The 23,336-nt window shown below is 39.4% G+C and overlaps 1 protein-coding gene across 4 annotated transcripts in view; it reads left to right on the top strand.

Moving 5' to 3' along the window:
* Nucleotides 1-3,416: 3,416 nt before the first annotated feature.
* The window catches only part of ROBO1 (roundabout guidance receptor 1), a 710,380-nt gene continuing 690,460 nt past the window's right edge, over nt 3,417-23,336 (top strand). For all 4 annotated transcript variants that reach the window (XM_017829046.1, XM_017829047.1, XM_017829048.1 and 1 more), the window contains exon 1: nt 3,417-3,498. The gene's annotated coding sequence lies outside the window, so the exon portion shown is untranslated. The remainder of the gene's footprint in view (nt 3,499-23,336) is intronic.

Below are 23,336 nucleotides of genomic sequence, written 5' to 3'. Positions count from 1 at the left end.
CAAATCTTACTCAACTTTTAACAGAATCTGTGTTGTTACTAGTCAATATAAGTACATAAATTTTTTTCCATACTGAATAATCATCACAAAGTGATTGTTCCCTACGTGTTCAGACTATACCATGTGAATACTTCCATAGATAAAATAAGTATTGTACTTGACTAGGACTTTGGATCAAGGGGTTATTGCCATTGACTTTGGACCAGGTTATCCCAGGGTGCTCACACTATACATCAGCAAGTTATTTGCCTTTGTACACTAGATTTTACGTCATACAAACATACGTGTTACCACTTCCCTTCCTGTATAGGAATGCACGCTTTGCTGGTTACTAGGTATAAAAATGTAATGCTGATATATGACAGCCACAGTTTGCTTTACTACCACCCCGTGTCCACATAAACTCAGGTTATTTTCCAAGGGCAAGCTGGAAACCGATATGTGTCAGCACATATACTGACCTTGGAGACTGTTCCAAGGAGAAACTCCTCCCAGTCACCTTTGGCTGATAAGTATGTAAAGCAAGGAGATTCTTAGAGATCTAGAAAATATTGAAATGTGCTTTATCAGTTATCTCAGCCATTTACCCACTGCATGCATTATCATGATTATGTGTTATTGATGTTTACTCATATACTACAAAAGAATAGCTGAACACATTATATACAGCCTTGCTTATGGTACGCAATGCACTATACATGTATAAATGCATAAATGCATGCAATTAAGGAATATATAATTATACAGATATTATTATAATTGTGACTATACTCCAAAGAACTTTAGTTAGCATAATGTTTTATTTATTTGCTTGTCCTCCATCAAGCCATTAGCTAGTGATAATTGATCAAGCAATTGCATTTTAATTGTGGTAATAGAGCAGCTTTGTGATTTATTCCTCTTTGTTTTGTTTCACTACAGAGTAATCATCGTTGCTCAGATGTTTAACCACCCACCCAATTTATCTATTAAAACAGTTTCACAGCCATATTCCATTAATCTCTGTAGGCTCTACAATGGACCTGACAATTTCTCTCCTTCACAGAGTAATTTCTTAATTGTGACGGTGTTTGTTATTGCCTCCTTCATTTGCACTTATACTAATTTACCATTTTTGTTAAATTTGCAGATGATATCAGTGATTTCACACGATTTTGTTAAGTAAAATAGCCCAGAGCCTGTTCTTTTTTTAAATTGATGTTAATCAGGAATCTCCTTAAGGTGATGATGGCAAATGTAACAGAAGAAATAAACTTCGAGAGGTATATCCTGAACTCTCAGGTAAACACAAGTTGTCCTAAGTAGCTCTAAAGAGAAACAAAAACAAAACAGTAAAACAATATTTGGTCAAAACTGCAAACAACTACAACATCTTCCTCTAAAATTTGCATTTACTAGTGCAGCAGTCACCTGTTTTCAAAGTAACATAACTGTAACTTAAATTTCTTCTACTTAATAAGAAAAAATATGTATGTGTAGCTACAGTGATAACTGAAGCTGCGCATTCATAGAAGAATTTTATTAATTGTTCTAGTGTACCTCCTCTGACAATGGAAATGCTACCGGTTTGAGATATATGTCTTGTTATCTAAAGGATTAAATACCCAAACCAAAGCAGCAACAGAAGTCAAATAACAAATAGCTAGACTTCTTGCTATGAGATGCAAAGCCTTAAAGGTGCAAACCGTAAGGTAGATCTGAAATGCAGCACTGAAGACCTGATTTTGAACTCATCAGCGTGTCTCTGGTCACAGGCTACTGATGCACAAAATGCTGATTTCCTCCTGTCCCCTCTGTTCCTCTGCTCCAAGGCGTGCCAAGTACTTCATTCAAAGAGTGCTCCAGCTACTACTGTTGATTCTCAATGTGTAAGAGTTGCTTAAACACTCTATTTTCTTCCATGTTTTCTTTTAAACTTATTTTGTCTCTTTCTATGTATATACTTGGTGAAATAATGGCAAATAGTGGCAAGCAACCTTGTGCTGCGGGTATGACTTTTTAATAATATTTGCAATAATATCTGTATTTACTTTGTTAGCTCCCAACTACACTGTAAGGACCTTGCCATATAATTAATACCCTACACACTGGACCTTTTGGAACAACGTCCCCTTGTTGCTGATTTCCATTCTTCCGTGTAGGACAAGTGGGCATGTTTAGACTTTCAACTGCATGGTGCTTTGCAGTATATTGCAGGCTTTATTTCTAGATAATCTTCATACACTATTTAAAAGATTTCATTACATACACAGTTTTAGGCCTATTAATGTTAATTATCTAGATGTATGCTTACTATACAATATACATTATCTACAGACAGTAATAGAAGTCCTCTTGTTTATATGTAAGTGCTTATGTTTCTAGTTCTCAGTCATGTTGACCTATGTCATCATTATCTCCTGTTTACTCTCCATATAGCAGTTGATACATAAAAGCTGCGTCTGGGTTTTGTTCTTTTTACTGCCCTTTTCAAATGGGATATTTTCTCGAGTCAAATGATTCCTTACATCCAGAAAGGGACCATACTTTAAATACCATAAATACCATAAATATCATAAATTGTATTCTGTAATGGAGAAAACTTATCCTGATAACTGTTGTGGGAGGTTTTTTTTCTACTTTTTTCTCTTTTTATTAGAAATAAGTTGCGTAATTTTAAAGAATGTTTGTTTACCCTCTTTTCACAGAGGAGCAGATGTGCCCTTGGAAAGCCTCAACTTGAGGGGGAAAAAAGCATAGGTAAGTGGAATTCAATGAATAATTGATTACTGTATCAACTACATAATTATTAGGGAAGACGACAGATAATTTCGAAAGGAAAAAAAAAAAAAAGGTTGTATACAAATAAACCTCAGTTTTTAAAAAAATCAGTCACATTTCTCTCACCAGACCGCACAATAGCCCTGCAAGAGCAGCCACGAAAGGGGAGATGGCATGACAACCCTTCATAATGCGCCTTTCTCCCGCTCAAACGCTGCAACACGTATCACAATAGGCGAGGTAACGAATCAATTAAGGGGGACTCGGCCCCCGGGGCCGCCCCCGCCCCGTCCCCCAGCCCGTGCCCGCCCCGGAGCCGCCGCTCGGCTTTGTCGCTGCCCGGCGCCGGGGCTGTAGGACCCGGGGGGCGCCTCCGCCGCCAATCGCGGCCGCTGCCGGGCTCTATTTGTGTGCAATGCCTCCCGCCCCGCGCCCGGAGAGTAACACGGACAGCGCGGCCGAAAGAATTCCCCGCCGGAGAAGGATTTGATTTTTTTATTTTTTTCCTCCAGGGTCCTGATAGCTGGGGAGAATCCGGTTTCATCCTCCCTTTTTACTCAAAAGTCTGCTGGAGCGGCTTGTCGACTTCAGCGCGCTTCCTCTCTCTTTCTCTCTCTCTCCCTCTCTCTCTCCGTATAAATACGCGGAGCTCTGTCCTCGCTCTATGCAAGGAAAGTTGGGAAGGACTGCCTGGATGATGGAACCGCTAGTTTTCTGAGAGCCTTCTGACCCCGGAGGGTGAGTCTCCCAAGTACCAGAGAAGCTGCCGGTGCCAGGGAGGTGGTGGCCTCTCCCCGCTCCGCCGCGCCCGGGCACCGGCACCGGGAAAAGGCAACAGTTTCCTGGAGGCGCCGGGAGAGGTCACCGCGGGAGAAGGGATGCGAGAGTCGCGAGCGCACAGGGATAGCGGTCCAACAAGTTTCTGTGCGGGTACCGGCGGCGAGCGTACGGTCGGGAAAAGTTGCCGGGGGCTCCGCGGGATGCGCTCCCCGCTCTTATCGCCGCCCTTGGGCTCGGGTGTTACTAACAAAGAAGTTTTTGACCGCTGCGCAGCCGGCGTTCCCTCGCCGTGCCCGCCGGCCCCGGGGCGATGTCGGGGTGCCTGTCCGGCTGTCCTGCCGCCCGAGCGGGGCGGAGGCGGGGGAGGGATGCGGGATCCGCACCGCAACTTCTGGCGGGGCGGTCCCTGCAGCCGGGGCGAGCATCGCCGGCTTTGTTTTCGCCGCGCTTGCTGTAACCTTTTCCCTTCTGGCGGGGATGCCGCTGCCAGGGGAGCAGCACTGCGGGGGAAGCGCCCTCCTGTGCCCCCGCCGGCGCCCGATCCCCGTCGGGGCGGAGAGCGAAGTTCAGCGAGAAGGGGAGAGGGGGGAGGGATGTGTTTGTGCGTTTCTGTGTGTGTGTATATGTATAGGTGTATAAATACCTTCAGAAATGGCAAGCAGCGCGGGAGGGGGGGCTGTGACAGCGCACCCTCCAGCCCTTGGCGGGGGGAGCGCCCCTCTACGCGGGGGCGCTGCGGCGCTGGGAGGGGGATGCGCAGCCCCGCACAATGGAGGGCCCCCAGCACGCCGGAGGAGGAGGAGGAGGAGGGAGGTTGTCTCCGGCTTCTCCGCTGCAGCAGCTGCTCCTGCTGCGGCAGTGCCGCAGCCCCGCGCCGCCCCCGCCCGCGGGGCAGCGCCCCCGCGGAGGATGCTCGGCCCCGCCGGCCAGGGGGTACCGCGCCCCCCGAGGGGGGAACCGGGCGGACAACCCCGGCCACGACCCGCTCCTTCAGTGCAGGGTCGGCAGCAGGAGTGTTTCCACACCTGAGTGTGAAGGTATTAAAAAAAAAAAAAAATAACACGGAGGGAGAAGGGCAAAACACATACGCGAAATTCAGGATGCAATTAAACTTACCTACAACACGATCAGAATCCGTGGGGGTTTTTTGTTTTGTTTTGTTTTGTTTTTTTTTTTTTTTTTTGTAAAGTGTTAATTTTACTATTTTTTTTCTTATGTTGTCTGGGGCATATTAAGGTTCATTAATGATCAATGACTCAGAAAAAGGATTTAAATGGAGTTAAAGGTGTTTTTCAATTTAAATTCACATTTTTATTACAAAAAGGAAATTTTTAACTTGCTGATTGTTCTGAGTACATTGAAGAACTTTAGAGGCATTTCTTTTTGAGGTAAAAACGTTTTGTGGCATACCCATGCTTCACAGACATGAGGATAGAAGGGAGAGTTCTCTGACCGTAGACCATTGTGTGTAGAGACATGCTGAGGTTCAACTGAAAGGCAAGAACTGGCATTTGAGAAGATTTCTTATTAAGCTGAAGTTCACCCTCTTCACTAAAGGAAAAAGAAGCCTTTGTTGGATGCAGTTTGCAGACAAAACAGGTTAAGAATGCCCTGTTATATTATGGAGTAATAAGGCTGATGTCCAAACCTTATGTCTTATTTTACTACGTGTTCATTTTCTACATTCACTTTATATTTGTCTGCATGCATGTTTTCTACTTACATCTTGCACTGCTGTGCATTCCAGGGACATTACACTGGTATAAACGGGCTGTAAGAGTGCAGTAAGAGATGTAGCTTTTGGTGATTAGGGGCAAGGAAAGAAGGCAGAAAGCTAATAAAATTATTCTAGTACTTCTCAGAGTAGTTAATTGCTTTTCAGTCTTTCAGCAACCATGGCCAAACTTCTGAAAATTGTGTAGCAATTGTGTCCCAAGCCCCTACAATAACAGATTCCTGCAAGCATTTTTGGTACCATGGCTGACACTTGCTTAGAATCTGCACTGATTTCCATAAGAATCCTCATAAAAACAAAGGATGCCATTGTGGAAATGTGAAACAGCTTGTTTGTTGTTGAGTGACTTTTTAGTTAGTGAAAGGAAATTCAATCCTTTCCTCTTGCTTTCCTTAGTAATATTGAATCCTCAGTATTAAATATTGACCAGTTGAATATTGGAGAAATGAGGAGGACTCAACCGATTTTGGAATGAAGTATCCACAGGTGTCTTCATCAAGGCATAAACAAAGGTTTATTAGACATAGTCTCCCAATATGGTTTTAAAGAGAACTAGATTCTTAATAAGAGAGAAGGCTGTTTGAGTTCTGTTGCTTTCCTTTATCTTGTTTATTTTTTGGTGGGGGGAGGTTGTTGTTTTGTTTTGTTTTTTCACTTTATGGACTTTTCATATTGTCTCTGCTGTAGTTGGATTTGGGTCACAATAAGCAACATAATCCCCATGGACCTTATACATTCAAAGTACTCCATTCAAGTGACTTTTCAAGGCATTATGTGCACATCTGAACTTCACTCTAAGCAATAGAGTCACAGGAGGCTCAGATTTTTTTGAGGAAACCATAGGAAATTTCAACGTATGCAGAGGAGCAAATGTAATGTGCTTTACTCATGTGTAAAATATTAAGTAGAACTGAGAGTTGAGAAGTCTGCCTTCTTCTGTCTGGATTTCCCTGACTTGTTTACAGTGGCATATGGTTAGGTATGAATTTAGCAGACTTGTATAGTTCAACAGGTAAGTGTGTAAAAAAGGAGAGAAAAAAAAAAAGAAGATTGGAGGAAGGAACGGATTTATATTTGCTTGACCTTTTATGTGAGGGGGATTCCATGGGCTGTGATGCTTCTGGGATGGAATCAGCTGGCAATTAAATGAGTCCTTAGGTCAAAACTTAAAAATGAGCAGGAAACTGTGATTTTTGTTTGCCCAAATTTTGCACTTGCCCATTTGAGTGTGTTCTGTGTCCTCAGAAACACGTAGCAATCTCGTGTTAATTTGCTTAGAGCCAGACATGGACTCTCAGGTAGCAGGTTACAGGAAGTGTATGTTAATGTGTTAAACCATCAGAGGCTACAAACCTGTGCTTGTGAAAGAAAGAGAGGAAGAATTTAATAGTGGGCCTAAACTTTACTTTTTCCACCTTTATATTTTTTTTTAACACCTACAATGTGTGTCCTTGTGCTAATATATTTCTGTACGTTCTTGTTACCTACGTCTTTTTTAAAATAAAAGATCAGGAACTTTACACATTTTGATCTCTTCTCTTGAAGAAAATACTAGAATAATTGCATATAAATACTCAAATTTCTTGGTAACATTATTTGTGAACACTTGCACTAGGAAATAGTATTTCCCTGTGGAAATGCACGTTCAACATTTGGTTCTAGACTCAGAAGGAGCTTATGGCCTAATGTTTTTTCCATCTCTTTCTGTGTTCCATAACACCATAACTCGACCAATTTGAGTGGATTTGCACATGTATTTGCCTGTATTAAAGGGAAAATGGCCTCTTCAAGAAAAGTTTAGACACTTAGAGATTTCTAGGTTCATCAAAGGGGCATACATCATGCAACAGAAATATCAAGAGAATCATTGTGTGTCCTCCTCAGCAATTATAATAGGATAGTCTGTTAAAAAAAATAAAAAACTGTAGAAAGGACAGGGAAAATTAATAACCCTAGAGCCCTTGAAAGAATTATAAAGTAAGTACACATACCTTGAGCATGTAGGTTAAACAGCATCATTATGTTTCATAAAACTCAAGTAATCCTTACCCAGCACACCATGGGACATAATGAAATGTTCTCTCCAATCTGCAAGAGACTTCATAGACTATCTTGTTTCACCTGTAATACTCTATGTGTCTGAACTGCCCAGTCCATAAATCTTTCATTCCCTATCCATCCTCTAATCATCAGTCCCATCAGCCCTCTCTCACCATTGCCAATTTATAGTCTGTCAAACACATCAATCCTTTGCCTCAATTAACTCTCTCTGTCCTCCAAATTTCTCTACTCATTAATCTGTCCTTGTCCACAGTGAGGTCCAAGTGTGTACCATCCTTTTGCCTCCCTCTGTGTGACTTCCATAAGGGCATTTTTGTTTGTTTGTTTACAGTCCTGTATCATCCATCTTTCCTTAGCCATTTCCAGATCTGTACTCCAGGTCTGTCAAGTCATGTTTTTATACAGTAAATTTATTTCCCCAGGGGTCCTCTGGCTTTCCTCTTTGTCAGTAGTGAACACACTGAGCGTATTTGTCTTCTTTCCATACTCATCTCTTGTTCGTCAGAGTAAGCTGATCCTTACACCAACAAAATGAGTGTGGCAGGAGAGAGAAAATTAGTTGGCAGGCAACAGCAGTGTGAATTTGTAACCTACTGGTTGTCCCCAGCTGAGGGGAGATATTGCTAGTTCTGGTATGACTTCTCAGTAATACAGCTGGCTTCAGACAAGTATCATGTGGTTATAATGTTAAAAATTGGTCTAAGGAGTCAGAACCAGAGCCCAGAAAGTTTTATATTCAGTCAAGTGCTTGAGTTCTTAGGCCACAGACTTTTCTTATGTGCTATTTGGGCCCAAAAGTCATCCTTTTCTCCTTCCAGGATGGCACAGTTAGGATGGAAGATGTCACTTGCCTGTCTTCCTTGAACCACAACGTTGAATAGTTTAAGTTAAGGTTGAGGAGGTATCAGAGACCTGAATAGAATCATGAGACCTGAATTTCTGGCAAGAGTGTAGCTGGAATTGAGGTCCCTTACTTCCAAATGAAACAATCCCCTCACAATATATCATAGAGTGGCTGGAGAGCAGCCAGGCAGAGAGGGACCTGGGAGTTTGGATTGACAGAAAGCTGAACATGAGCCAGCAGTGTGCCCAGGTGGCCAAGAAGGCCAATGGCATCCTGGCCTGGATCAGGAACAGTGTGGCCAACAGGTCCAGGGAAGTGATTCTTCCCCTGTACTCAGCACTGGTGAGGCCACACCTGGAGTGCTGTGTCCAGTTCTGGGCCCCACAGTTCAGGAAGGATATTGAGGGGCTGGAGCAGGTCCAGAGAAGAGCAACAAGGCTGGTGAAGGGACTGGAGCACAAGTGCTATGAGGAGAGGCTGAGGGAGCTGGGGCTGTTTAGCCTGGAGAAGAGGAGGCTCAGGGGAGACCTCCTCACTCTCTACAACTCCCTGACAGGAGGTTGTAGCCAGGTGGGGGTTGATCTCTTCTCCCGGGCAACTATCAGTAAGACAAGAGGACATGGTCTTAAGCTGTGCCAGGGGAGGTTTAGGTTGGATATTAGGAAGAAATTCTTTACAGAGAGGTTAATCAGGCATTGGAATGGGCTGCCCAGAGAAGTAGTGAATTCTCCATCCCTGGAGGACTTTAAGATGAGATTGGATGTGGCACTTAGTGTCGTGGTCTAGCAACTATGACAGGGTTGGATCAAGGGTTGGACTTGATGATCTCAGAGGTCCCTTCCAACCCAGCTGATTCTATGATTCTATGTTTCTATGATTCTATGATTCCTTCTTTTTCTCCTCAGTATTCTGAAGTAAAGTAGCTGCCATGGTTTTTATTGTAGCTCATGCTGCCTGGATCTTCACCTGGCTCAGAGCACAGGGCTTCCTTCGACCAAGGAGTGTCACTGAGTTCAGAAGTCCTTTCATCTTGATTCTCTGTTGCTGTGGGGTTAATCTAAGTTAATCCTTAGCTGAGGAAGTTTTGCGTCATCCCCATCCCTCCTGAGAAATTTTCAGGCTGAAGAAAGAAAGACCTTAAGTAGCAGTTGGAATGTAGCTTTTTCTATATCACTTCCTTCAGTTTAGGGGAAATAATTCTGCATAAATTCCATTGCATGCTCTGGATTTCACTCTCAGAGCCCCTGCATGACAGAAGAAATGGGGAGGCATGAAGAAAGAACTTAAATGTGCAACTTTGTTATTCCCCGTAACAATAAATCTGTTTTGCTCCTAAAAATGGCATTAGAAAGAATTTGACTCATTTCTTAGTTTAGGATTCACTTGCCAATGATGATGATTTTTTCACACTAGCAAGTTTGCTGTAAAGGTGACTCTATATTCAAAAAGAACCATTTTTGTCTATGTGATCTAATATATCACAGTTTGATGCTTGTAGTATTTTATGTGCCTGTTTGACATCAGACATGATTGTCAATTAAACACTTGGTTTATTTTAAATTTTTTTGTTTTTTTTTAGCTCCTTTCTTTCTAAAAGTAACTGTAGAAAGGTAATGGAAGAAATTTAGTTAATGCAAGACACTGGCTTACGTGCATACATGCATTAAGTTGCTGTATTCACACTTTTTAGTGTCCTGCAGTCCATTCTAGAAAAAAACCCAAGACTTAAGGAACTTCTTCAGTCTTCATTAGGATTTCTACCCTCAAAATAAATTAGTGTTAGAAAGCACCAAAAAAACTGAACGTGAATGGTAAAGTGATCCTCTAAAACAATAAACATGTAAGAACAGATCACCTCAACACAGGAGGAGATTCGATGCATATGGTGCCGCCCCTGGCAAATATGGAAACCTAAACAAATTGCAGCAGTGTTTCTAGCTTGCTCTTGTTCCAAGAATGCAAATACTTTAGAGTAGGATTTTACTCGGAACAGCTGGACAAAGGAGTTGTAAACTCATTTCGATTCCTTATAAAACTTTCCAAATGTACTATAGTTTTTCTAACTGGAATTCCTGCCACACCCAAATTAATATGTGAAAGTCAAATGCTTTTCTTTATTCTCATTTGTCATCAGTGGTAGCTGTGACTCAGTTAAATTATTCTGCAAGTTTGTGCCTCAAATCCACCCCACTTGTGTCAAGAATTTTGTTAGTGATAAATGCATTTAAGGATATGACTTGAATCTTTGAACCCATATGTAAGTTTTTATAGCAGACAACTGAAAAAAAAAATCCCTTCTGTGCTAAAAATCTAACAGGAAAATTAAACAAATTGTCTGAAGGCAGACAGGACTGCAGACAGTTCTAACTGAAATATTTAAATAAAATAAAGCCAACTTCAGTCCTCAGATAAGCCCCTGATGCAACTAAGTATTTTTGGCTAACAACCCTTCTGAATGTTTTTCAAAACAAGCAAAAAGCTGGTTTTGAGAACATTTCCCCCATAAGGCCTAAGAAAAGTTAAATTGTATCACTGTTTCCTGTATCGTGGCATCCTAATCAAGTTTGTCTGCCCACGCTGTCAAAATGAAGAGCTGAAAAAACTATTTCAAATAACTTTATAGATTGGGTGTGCTGTATATGGATGAAAGCAAGGCATGCTTTTGAACTATCTACATTCTGTTATGCAAAGATAGGAACACTTCCTCTTGGTGAAATAGGAGAGGAATGAGAGAATGGAAAGTATGGCAGAAGGAATTACGGGGTCCAAATATTCTTCATCTTGCACGGAGATCTGACATGGCAAGTTAATTTTATCTCTGTTTGCTGGAGTATATTTTGGAGTAACCCACAGCCTGTGTGTGTTAGTAAACCTCATCTCAGAAAGCAGCCCTAGTAAGGAGAGGACCACCCTATGAATAATATATATCTAAATAATGACAATGACTAGATGGTAAGCCAAACCAAGAGGCAGTCCTCTTCTAAGGGGAAATGAGTACATTTTCCAAAATTTTACAGCCATGGTGGAATGAAGAGTATTACATCATCTGAGTTGTGTTTGGCACATTACCCAAACCAGGATTTTAATTTTCTAGTTCCTCAACCATGTGTAGCATAAGTGGTATTTATCTACCTTGAAGCATTATCTCATCTGAAAAAGATCAAAAAGTACTTTAATCAAAAGAACAGAGCTCTGTCCAAAACATTTCCACTTGAGGAATACATATACATTTCAAGACTGAAAGTTTTGTAAGGTATAAGGTGCAAAGTTTAGCTCTGGGACATGTTTTGACATAGTGAGGTTGTTTTCATCTTAAAAGTTCTGGTAACTAATAAAATGTACTAAGCATAAATGGCTAAGAGAAGGACAGACATTTTCATGCCTTGCCATACTTAAATACCATCTACATTCAGCCTTACTAGATTAGGGAGGGGTGTTATGTTTCTATCAGTAGCTTATGCAATTAAAATATTTTTGCTTGTGTTTGCATGTAGATTGTCAATGTGTGATTTCTGTTTTTTTTTTTTTAATTTCTCACATTATGTTCATAAAATGAACAACCTTCCTGATATTGAACTTTTTTTTCAAATAAGTATTAATTCTTTAAAAATCTTTACTAGGAGGAATTTGAAATAGGTGGTCTGAATGATTTTCTCTGGGGACCATAACTCCTCTCTCAATATCATTCCTTAAGTTCGTGTGTGACACAACCAATGTGCAACTACACAATAAATAGTCCGTTCACATTGACAACATAGTTCACAACTGTATTTCTGTAAAAAAATGTGTTTTAAATATTGTTAATTTAGATATTGCAACCTGTTTTTCAGGAAAGGCTATCTTTAATCTGCTAGACTAGATTTCTGCTGCCATTAGAGTAAATCTTTTCTTTATTACCTGAGGTTACAGGTATATATTTGTAAGGGAAAAGTGCCTGGAGGCCCAAAGTGGCTCCCTAATTTTTCATTGATGGAAAGCAACCTCCTCTTGGTTATTTTGGGAAAAGTTATAACGGGTATGCATTCACTTCACTTGATAAATAACTTCAAGTGCAAATACAATAATTCTCTTGTACCTATTCCCATTGGCTTTGTGCCAATGAAACAATTTCACTTTATGCAGCTCACAGCAATGAGCAGCACTTTAAAAGATGAAACCAGGTGAAACCGATCTTGATTTATGTCAAGATATGCTGAATACTGCGAAGCAAAATGCATCAATTTTAGTGTGATACTTTTTGTACGGCTGCACGGTTCATAATCTACTGTTGCTCATGTGCCCTCTGTGCCCAGCATCACCCAGCTCTGACTAATGAGACCACAAGTTCTGTGCTAATTGACAGAGATCAAAAGAGGCAGTGGCTGTAACCTTGCATTGATCCAGGGAGAGCCCAGCCATAGGTGGATGCGGATGATATTATTCAGAATGTTTTTTCTGACAACAGGAGCCAAGTGTGAATCCTACAGCTCTTCTGCTCATCTGCTTATCATCACAGATCAAGACATTGAGAAGGGAAATCTGTATATTTCAGAAATAGCAGAATAATGCAAATTTCTTCTCACTGACCTCTGTATGACTCTGCAATGCATTTTTAATCCCATTCTACACATGTCTTCTTATCCTGATGTCAGGAATAACCTATAATAAAGACAAGCACTAAATATTTATGGCACTTTGGTACAAGGCACTCCTGCTGTTTTCTGCTAAGATGATCATGGATGACTCTAAAATTCTTTCTGAATTTATTCTTACTACAATATAACATGTTGCTTGGGAGAATGGTCCAAACCCTCACACATCTCTGGGAAGGCAGAAAAATTTCAGCTGACCTCAGTTACTCAGGTTTTCATTGATTCTTGGTTGAGCTACAGTAACGAGAAGCATGGAAGACTAAATATTTAGAATAATTGTGCAATATAAAATAGCACAGCACATTTTCTGCTGGGGCTACCATAAGCATATTGACCCTACTCTTTTCATCCCATCAAGTTCAAGGCTTCTGTCTTAATATCCTGCGAGTTTAATGTCTTTGGTCAAGGACAAACAGAAATTTGTCAAGCTCTGTTGAAAATGTCTCTGCCTTTCTGGCCTGATGGAATGTGCTACAGTAAAACCTCTGTAAGAGACAAGACTTTCTAGGGCCATGTGCTAAAGCATTATGAAAATGATTGCCTGAGGAGTTAGGAACCAACATTTAACTGCACCTTCCTTTCTGAATACAGCACTCTTTGCTGGAGTCTTGTCTGTTTTCAGCCCGTCTCTCAATCACCACTGAGAAAGTCAATTGTGACAGCTGCTAGTCAAACCCAACCAGAAGGCAGTAACACGCTGCTATGCTTAGTGTTGTATATGTTACTTGTGTGGATGGCATTATAGAGGCTGTACATCAGGCTGAGCACTGTTGCAGAGGGGGAGGAGGGAAGGAATGCGTGGCAGGTTCCAGCTCTCCCTGGAATGTCCTCCTTTTCTGGTACAGCTATTCTCTGGCAGGTGAGATGGATGGGTTGGACTAAAGCCATGTCTCCTTGTAGCCTTGCTTGTCTGCGTAAGATACAGCTGCTCCCTTGTTTCCTTTGTGCTGCACTAAATAGTGACTGGATTTGACCCAACCAAAGTCTCTAAAAATAGTTTTAGTAGTGAATGACCTTAATCTTTTCACAGCAGTGAGTTGGCATATAGTTGTATGCAGGTGAATAGATAGGAACTCTGATGTGGGGGCTTTGCAGTTCTTGAGTTTTCTTAGGGAAAAATTGAAGCTTTGAAATCTCTAGGTCAGTTCTATCTCAACTATATTTCAGGGAAAAACGTGGAATTAGAAATATTAATATCATAGAAGAGAGGAGATAAGCTACTAATTGCTGCTCTGTTCCAGGTAACTTTATCCTTCTGTCAAAGAAAAAAATGGTCTAGAAATCTAAATATAATATGAAAGACATGATTTGTAACTAAGCCCACATCTCTTTTTCAGGATAAACAGGAACAAAATAAGAAAATGAAATCTCAGATGAGATTCTTCCTTTTCATTATTTTTTTTTATTTTTGTTGTTGTCACAAAACTTCCTGTTCCAGTTTTGCCTTTTCAGCACTTTCTGACAGCAGACCATCCTTCACGTTGGAACGAGTCTGTTATTGTAGGTGTTAGTGGAACACTAGGTGGAAATTCAGTTCCTGAGCCTGCTCCTCCCTCTAGTGGAACAGATACTCTTCTCATCAGTAACTCTGGAGAAAAGTGATGGAAATACATGCCCTTGGCAATGTACGTGTCTTCTTCTCCATGACTTCTTAAAACGGCTCAAAAAATTGAATGGACAAGAACTGCTTCTATAGGCAGCTAAGGCAACTTAAATGCTGCTCCACCTGGGCCACCTGCTGGTTGGAGCCATTGCTGGAGTGCAGGAATAAGGTGCCTGTTTTGCTCTGCTTTGTTCCAGAGTCTTTGGTGCCTGGGAATACTCTGGGGGTGTGACAGCTAATTATGTCTCTCACAGAGATGTAGAACCCTTCTCCAAGACTCTGGTTCAACAGTAGTAGCTTTTTAATTGGTTTGTACTAATCATCTAGAGTAGAGTGACTGTAGTTCAGAAGTAAAATGCCTGTATCAATCCTTTTCAGTGTGTTTCTAGATTAAAAAACCAAACAAACATAACAAAACCCACCCCAAACAACAAGCTGTGTAATTGTTTGTGTAATGCTATGTAATTTTAAAAAAATATTAAAAAGGAGCTCTGGAAAGGCAATATCAAGGATTACATAACCCATTTTTCTCTTAATGCTATATTTGTTCAAACATAGCATTTCTGTTTGTTTAGCAATAAGCTACTGATAAAAAATAGAGGAGATTTGCTATGAGAATGAAGAATGTACACCTGCTTTAGGTTCATATAATGAATGTAATATGGATTTAAAGAAAAAAACAAATCTGGGTGTACAGTTACAATATTACCCACAAGCAATTTTCAATTGTTTCCATGAAAAGTGTTTGAATAATACATAAAGCATTTGAAGAGGTAGATCTGAAGGCCTATTACTTGCCTGGCTCAGCAGTGGCTGGCAAACACTCATTTGTGACACTGAAGCCTCTTCCCACACCTTCATGACTAATATCTGTCTACAGCTTTCCTTAGACAGCTGGACACTAAAGGTTATCAAAGCATTAAAGACTCAAAAATGTCTATGTATGTTAATGCATTCAGTAATACGCTGTATATTCCTAATACAACATGGTTTTGAAATGTTAGTGTCTTTTTCAGCTGATTACGTTACAATTTTTTATTATCTTACATAGTAGTAACACGGTAAATAAACACCAGCATGGTGGTTTCAACCTGTAACTAAAGAACCTAATTCTGTTTTTTCTAGGTCAGCAGGAATACATTCACTAGAAATAGATCATCAAGAAACACCAAGGATCTAGATTCTCTAGATCAGCAAAAACAGTACAAACAGGAACAAAAAGTTTGGATGTTCCCAAATTTGGCTCACATCTTTAAAGTTTATTCTGAGCTTTTGAAATACAAACTTTTATGGCATGAACATAAAGATCATAAATAGGAAAGGTATTGCACAGTACTTTGTGAATGTTTCCTTAAGTATCTTTTTCTTTAAGTGGTATATGATTTATGGAGTCTGCCTGTGTGAATTGTACCTCCCACCAGTAGCTTCTCCACACAGAGAAAGGACAGCTTATTGCAGCTGTCAGCTAATGAAATGACTCCTGCAGTTCAAGTAGTTGCAGGTTTGGGCTGAAAACTGTGGTTCTGACATTTTTGGCAATGTACACTGATGTCCTGCGGCAGAGGGCTTTTGTTTTGCCGTGATGTACAACTACTGCAGTGCGCAAAGACCACGAGGACTGGAGCATCAGAAACCACTTTATCATTAATCTGCTGTTAATGTTTTTGCTGAGAAGTCTGCCAAATTTGTGCAGAACATAATCTTTCAGGCCAATGCAGTTTCAGCACGTGTGATTGCTTTCTTAAAATGCTAAGCTTAAGAAAAAAAAAAGTAGTGAGAAGGAGCTGAGATTGCCTTTACAGAGGGTAATCACATATCCATGTTGGAGCTTCGGCTGTCTGGGCACAGGAGGAAATATCTTCCATGTGATATTAGTACTTCTATTTGTAAGGCCTTTGGGTCAAGGGTTGTACCATCTTGAAGGTATGCTTCACCTAGATTTTTTTAAAATTAGCAAGTCCAAATGTCATGCAAATGAATGGATAAAGCAGATGGAAATAGTCTTATTCATTATTGTACAGTTTATGGCTGTGCATGTAACTCAAAAAGATACCATAACAATCCTAGCATTTATACCTTATTTCTCTGAGTGTAAATGCACCTACAGACCTCTTATTGCAGTCTAACTGGAGGGCTGGTGAATAATCTCAGCATGGTTGAGCAGCAAATGTTGGAGGATAATTGGATCTGCAGGCTAAGACGGTATGAATGTGGAAGGTCTGGTAGGAAAGATTGATAGGCCATTATTTTACATCATGTTTGAGATCCACTTTTTGTTCGTAATTTTATGTGGAAGATAAGTTGCCTTTAAAAGTTTAAAATTATAAGTTTTGATTCAAATGAAATATTGAGGTTAATGTTCCCTAAATAATGCCTTTGTAGTCATAAGCTGGTGAGCAGAGCGTGCTGAAGAGACCATTCAATAAAGCTTATAAGCCTTTAATTAAATTGTGAAGCCATTTATGCAATGCTTTAAAAGTGGATCTTTGAATGTAAACTTGAGACATTAGGCTGAGGATACTCAAGCATTATATGCCCTACAGAAACAGCACACTTGCTTCTAGGAGTCTTTTCCCTCTCAAGTGAGATTATTGTATATTAAAAGAAATTAAATGAATTATTGTATATTAAAAAGGAAAAAATGCAGCCGAAGAACTCAGGATGCATTCTGGCCTTTGTCATCTCTTTACAAAGCTGCTGGAGGTTTGTTGGTTATTTTTTTTTTTAGCAAGGATAATCTGGGGAAATGCTGCTGCAGTAAGCCCTTAATAATATTATTATTATCCCTTTGTCCCTTGTCTGTCCATTTAGTCTACTTTTGGTAAGAAATCTGTTCTTTTATTGTTGTTTATCTTAGGTGTCCTAACAGGTCAGGGTAGGATACATTCTGCTTGCTTCTTTGTAAAGTTATTTTGTTGAATACATATATGATAAAGCCAGAGTCTTTAAGATAAAACTTGTCTGAGAGGAGGGGACTCAATCACACTGTTCCTCAGGCTGGGTTTCACAGTGGTGTTGGCCAACATAGGTGGGATCTAGTACCTGTAACTGGAATAATTTTACATTTTCCTCTTCTCACATGCTTCAACCAGGTGAAGACAAAATATTTGAGCAATTACAATGACAGTCATTCTCAGTAGCCAATCTTGGAATCTGCTATCTGACTCTTCAGTTCAATTTGCTAGAGAGATTGAGGTCTCAAAGATATCTAAGTTCCCACAAGTATCAGAGGAGAAGAGAGAGACCCAAATTAATGTCCACATTACCACAGTATTTCTCTATTTTTTTTAGTCCTACTGAGTGACTGAGCACTGTGTTCTTCTTGGCTAATGAGAAGCAAACTGCACCAGATCAAACTCGGATCCTTTCCTAGTTTGTCCCTCTGAGCAACTTTGGCATGTGCTGGTGGGAAGCTGGGAAATGTGGAGTTGACCTCCATTTTCCACAGTGACTGGAAGGAAGGGGAATGAATTGTAACTGGCATTGTTGTAATAGAACTGGAGAAGGGATTTAGGACCTGAATCTTTAGGAAAGGAGGTTTCACAGCCCAAGTTTTTTATTGCAGTCATCCACAGGGCCTGCCTATTATATTTTCCAGAAGAAGCTGAACGGCACAATTTTCAAAGGGAGGGAAGACTGTCAGTAGTAGTTTTTGAAAATGTGAGAACATTTCCTAGATTTACTGTCTTGAAACAAATCCATGAATTGACTGTTGCTCTAAACCTCACAAATGCAGCTACTAAATCTCTCCATTCCAATAAAAGAAGTCTTATGAAATAATTTTGGTTCTGGGTTTGATCAACTATGTGGGACTGAATAAAATTAGGATTATTTAGCCTTTATTACCAGAAGAAAGGAGAATTAGTATGTCTTTAGCTGTTATCATTCATTCTTAGTATTCTAAATGAGTAGTGCAAAATACATAAAGGTGATTTTTTTCACTTTAATAGACATATTTAACAGCTGGCTCTGAATCCTGTGCTGTAGCTGCAAATAAATGGCAAAAATTTTGAGCAGTCTGATGTAGAATATTATACTTCTTTTGCCTGCCACAGAAACTTTTCTTTAAAAAAAAAAAGAAAGTTTGAGTTGGAAGTATATACTTCGACCTCTATAATTATGGTCCGTACATCTCAGTTCCTGGAGATTTCAGTATTGTTCCTTCCAGGTTTCAAAATAAAAAGCTCAAACTACTTCAAACTGTTGAAATCGTTAGTCATGAATAAGATTTAGAGAATATGAGAGAGGGAAAATGAGCTTCAGCCTAACTTTGAATTCCCGAGGCAGTAACCTGGGATTCAGTTCTTGGTTTCAGTCTCACCCATTACTTACTAATTGGCACCCATGACTTTCTCCTTTCTGGGAATTTAATTAACCTGTGGCCAAAGAACTCCTGTTGAAAAATGTATAATCCATAATTCCCTACTGCTGTACAGCCTTTTCCTGTCATGGAAAAGGCCTAAGCGAGTTCGATGCTGTTCCTCAGTGTTTCACTAATCTCTGCCACATTAGTAATCAAAAGGTAATTCAAAAGGCCTGCAGTAAACTTACTTGAGTTTACAGAAAAAAATTGGTTTTCAGTTGGATGTTATTTGCCATTTTGCTTTCAGGCTTGTCTAGCAACAACACCCCCCTCACTGCACACACTTTTAGTACTCACTGGTACTCCCAGTCTTTGGTAAAAGTAGCATCTGCAGGGTTATGGAATCTTCAGTCTAACGAAAAGCTAATAGTTGTGGTTGGTTTTTATTTTGTTTTGTTGTGTGTTTTTTTTTTTCCCTCCAAGAATTAGAAGTAATTAGACTGCATTAGAAAATGATCCTGTAGAACTGATATGTTGGACTCAAGTTAAGCAAGAGTCTGGAGACAAATACATGTACACAGAAATTGTAGCTGGATGGTTCAGTTCACTTACAAGCAAAACACGCCAGTGTGGGAAAAATCTGCCCAGTGTGGGCAATCCCTTAATAAACATCCTGCCCACTAATCAGTATGGGCAAATATGTTCTTTTTTTTTTCCTGTATAGCATCTTTCATGTCTTGCCTTCGCTTACCCACAACCGTGGCAAAGAGTGTTACTGAGTTAGGTTGCCATCATCGAATCTGATACAAATCTGCACACCTCCATGTGCCCAAGGACAACAGTTGCAGATCCATTTCTTGGTCTGGAGGTTGAACTGAGCACTATTATGTGCAGTCCAACAGAGCACGAAAAATTAAGCTCATATGGCTTTGAGTGTGATCAGAAGGAAAGTAATGCTGTCACAGACGTGGAAGGATGTGTTACATGTTTGACAGAGGCTAAATTTTTAGATTTTGTTCATTTATGGACAAATTTTGAGAAAACTCAGTGTCACCAAAGACATAATGATAGTGACTGGCACCATGATTACCACGATGCAAATGCCCATTCCTTGTGCAAAGGAATAACAATTTGCTGATTTCCATTATCTCTCTGGAAACAGATCAGTAAGGATGAACAGTTTTCATGAAAAGAGGGTGATAATTGCAAGTGCATTTCTCCACATATGAAGAAGTTGTCCTATTTCATTTTTTTTAGATGGTGTAGTCTTGACAACTGACTGCTGGAGCTCACAGAAATAATTGTAGAAAAGAAGATAACAGGAAAAAAAAAAAAAGAAAAAAGACACAGCAACCTAGATTAAAAATTAAAAGGTGTACCAGTCAACACTGGACATATAGAATGAATATATTAAGCAAATTTAACGCAAAAAAAAAATTAAAAAAAAACAATCTCAGATCTTTCTCTGCTTCATAAACAATTGAAATGTTTATCTCCTAGAACAAAAATTTGAAAAGCTAGTATACCATAAGTGGAAAAATCAAATTGACTTTGAGTTTATAATTATTGAAATATATAATTGTTTTCAGTGTGACAAAATGATGAGCACTGTTTGTAACAGCAAAAACATATAATTTCTAACTTCTCAGTTGAAAGAAGTCACTCTCATTATATGCAAGTTAACAGCTGCTAATCTGAATACTGGGGTTTACATGAGGGATGTTGAAAGACATCATAGTTATTATAATTAGTGCTGAAAGAATAGAAAACAAATAAGTAATCCCATTATCTGTATTGACAGAAATGAAAAATCTTAGACTAAATTATTCCTGTTTTCCAAGTTTAAAATGAGTAAGTGTGGCAATCGATTACTTCTTTTGCATTCCCTCTGTTGTACCACCAGCCTTATTGATTGGTTTCAATTAATGTATGCCAACAAGTAAATTAACGTAGCACCTGAGGCAGAATTCTCTGGTGGTTCGTGTACACCGACTTCTTAGCATTCTTGCTGTTTTAACTCCTACTGAGCATATTGCTGGGAGCTACAATATTTTTCAGTCTGGACACGGACATTACCCATGGCTCTAATGACAGGTCATTTACAGCAAACCCATGTTTCACTGCAGAGATGTCTCTTTAAGTGACATCTTATCAATGGCAATTCAATTAGTCAGCCTTAAGACTTTGAGATATATCTCACACTGTGTCACACAACACTAGCTGCTTTGCATTTTAAATGTTAACTTTTGTCATTGCTCTGCTCCTTTGGCGTACATAAAAAGTGCATTTTCAGTACAATTCTTCATTCAGAACTTTGTGGAAAACATTTTCCCTGTTAAAAGCAACTGCCTTCATTCCCAACAATGCTGTTAGCTGAAGAGACTTGTGGACTTGTACTGTGGACAGGAGCTTTTCAAAGCTCGTGCTCACCCTATCAACATATCCCACTTGTCATTGATTGCTGTAAACATCAAATTATTCTGAGCATCTGAAGTATCAGAACATTTAAGTGCCTAAAATATTCGGCTACTGCAATATAAATTGGGATACATATATAAATACCATTGTGGACTACACAGTCTGTAGTACAGGCAGAAATACAAGCTGTTTTAAGGTAGCAGAGTATCAGAGAATTCAAAGCCAGGTCCTGATTTTTCTGAGATAATTACTCGATGAAGACATCCTAGTAAGACATGGCCTTACTCTGCAGCAGCCAACTGAACTCCTTAGGGATAAACCAAACTGTTTTCTATAAAAAGTGGCTATATGCTGCAGTCTTTAAGAAGAAGGTGCTTTCTGGAGTGCCCACTATAGCACAGTGCTTTTCACCTTTTTCATTCTTCAAAGTAAAGTCCTCGATGTACTGAACATACACTACTGAGTATGCAAAAAAATAAAGCTAAGGAGATCTGTTCACAAGTTGTGTTATGTAAAACCCTGAGCAACAGAGCACACTTAAAAATGTAATACTTTTCAGTTACTAAGTACTCTAGATGCTTATTGGAAACTGTCTTTTGGGAAATGAGCAATACACCAGAGTTTAAAAAGAAATCCAAATATTTGCTGGTCGTAATTGAGCAAAGGGTCTTCTAAACTAACACAGAAATCTTGAATACTAGGCATTTTATCTCCCTAAACTGTGTCTTCTAACTTTGCTGCTGTGTGAGTGTGAATAAGTAAATACAGAAGCCCTTCTTCACCTATCCTTATATGAGAAAAATTACGTTTCTCAGTCTTTTCAGTAATAATAGAATGTTTTGTGGGTCTGTACTTTCCTATTTCTAAATGAGTATTTTCACACATTCATCTTCAAGTTTATTGTGGTAGAATCAAAGAATCATGATTTAAAGCTAATTGTTCCATTGTTGCTGAGAAGTAAAACGCACTTGTTATTTACATGGAGAAAGTATTGCCAAGGCAAATCAACTGGTGTATTTGACAAGACTGTAAGCTAAATGTACACAGATAGTTTCCCTGATAAGCTACATGGCATTATAGAACACCAACTTGTCTAACACGCAACATTTATTTTACAAGTGCAACATCTAATTCGGTATTCAGAATTCCATGCTAATGAACAATTTTAACTGGTTTCAAATTATTGAATCGCTATTTTGAGATCAAATTTTAATGGAGGAAAAAATTGTATGACAAGGTTCATTAAAAGATTTTAAAATTTAATTAGACTGAAGTTTAAAATAAAATGCTGGGCGAATTAATCCTGATAGAGTTATGCTGGTTTGTAGTAAACAAAGAAAATGAACTCATAAAGAAAACAGATAAATTATATCCACCATTTTATGGTAGAATTGTTTTGGGGATTTTGATGTTAGTAACACATGTGTGTGGGCTGAGACATGTATATGTATTTTCAGGGCACATCTTTGTTAGTGTGTTAGTTTGAATCAAGAGCAAGCTTTTGAAATGCATATTTTTCTTTCTTTCTTATTGAGCTTTTGGTTGATGTCATGTGGAGCTTTTGCAGTGCCTCAACTTGATTCCTTTCAGATGAAACTAAGATTCAGATTTGGAAGATTTAGCACACTCCAGGAGTGTAACTAATGCACTCCAGCTGCAAATGGGCATTCAGTCCAGAGGGTCAGACCACAGTTAATCTGAAATAAAAAGCCTTGAAAGGTGTATATTATGGACACGTGTTGTCAGCATCAACTGTTTCTCTCTATGGGGTTGCCACTATCCATCTATAAACCATCTGCCAACCTAGAAATGGTCTTTGAATTCTTCTATGTTCTTTATTTTATTTTTTTTTGTTGTTTTATTTATGATTCTCTGTAAAGGATAAGGCACTGTTCCTGTACAAGCATAGCAGGCACTGCTGTAGCAAAGCACAGAATGAGTCTATACATGTGTTCAGTGAGACAGTCAGTTATAACAGCTTCATTGCTATATTATATTAGTATGTTGCACAACCTGCATGATCCCTCAGCAGAAGCTCACTTCTCTGGCCTGAGCCATCTCTTGCCTCTGCCATTGGCTTTTAAAACCTTATCCTGAAGTTTGTACAGGTTATTATGCAAGTTGCTTTACAGTTCTACTAAGATAGTTGGATGTTGTTGCAGTATGGATAACAGCCCTAAAGTTCACTCATATGAACTCAA

Source organism: Lepidothrix coronata, unplaced genomic scaffold (assembly GCF_001604755.1).
Source record: "Lepidothrix coronata isolate B3197 unplaced genomic scaffold, Lepidothrix_coronata-1.0 Scaffold157, whole genome shotgun sequence".
NCBI lineage: Eukaryota > Metazoa > Chordata > Aves > Passeriformes > Pipridae > Lepidothrix > Lepidothrix coronata.
This window is presented reverse-complemented; position numbering and strand designations above follow the sequence as displayed.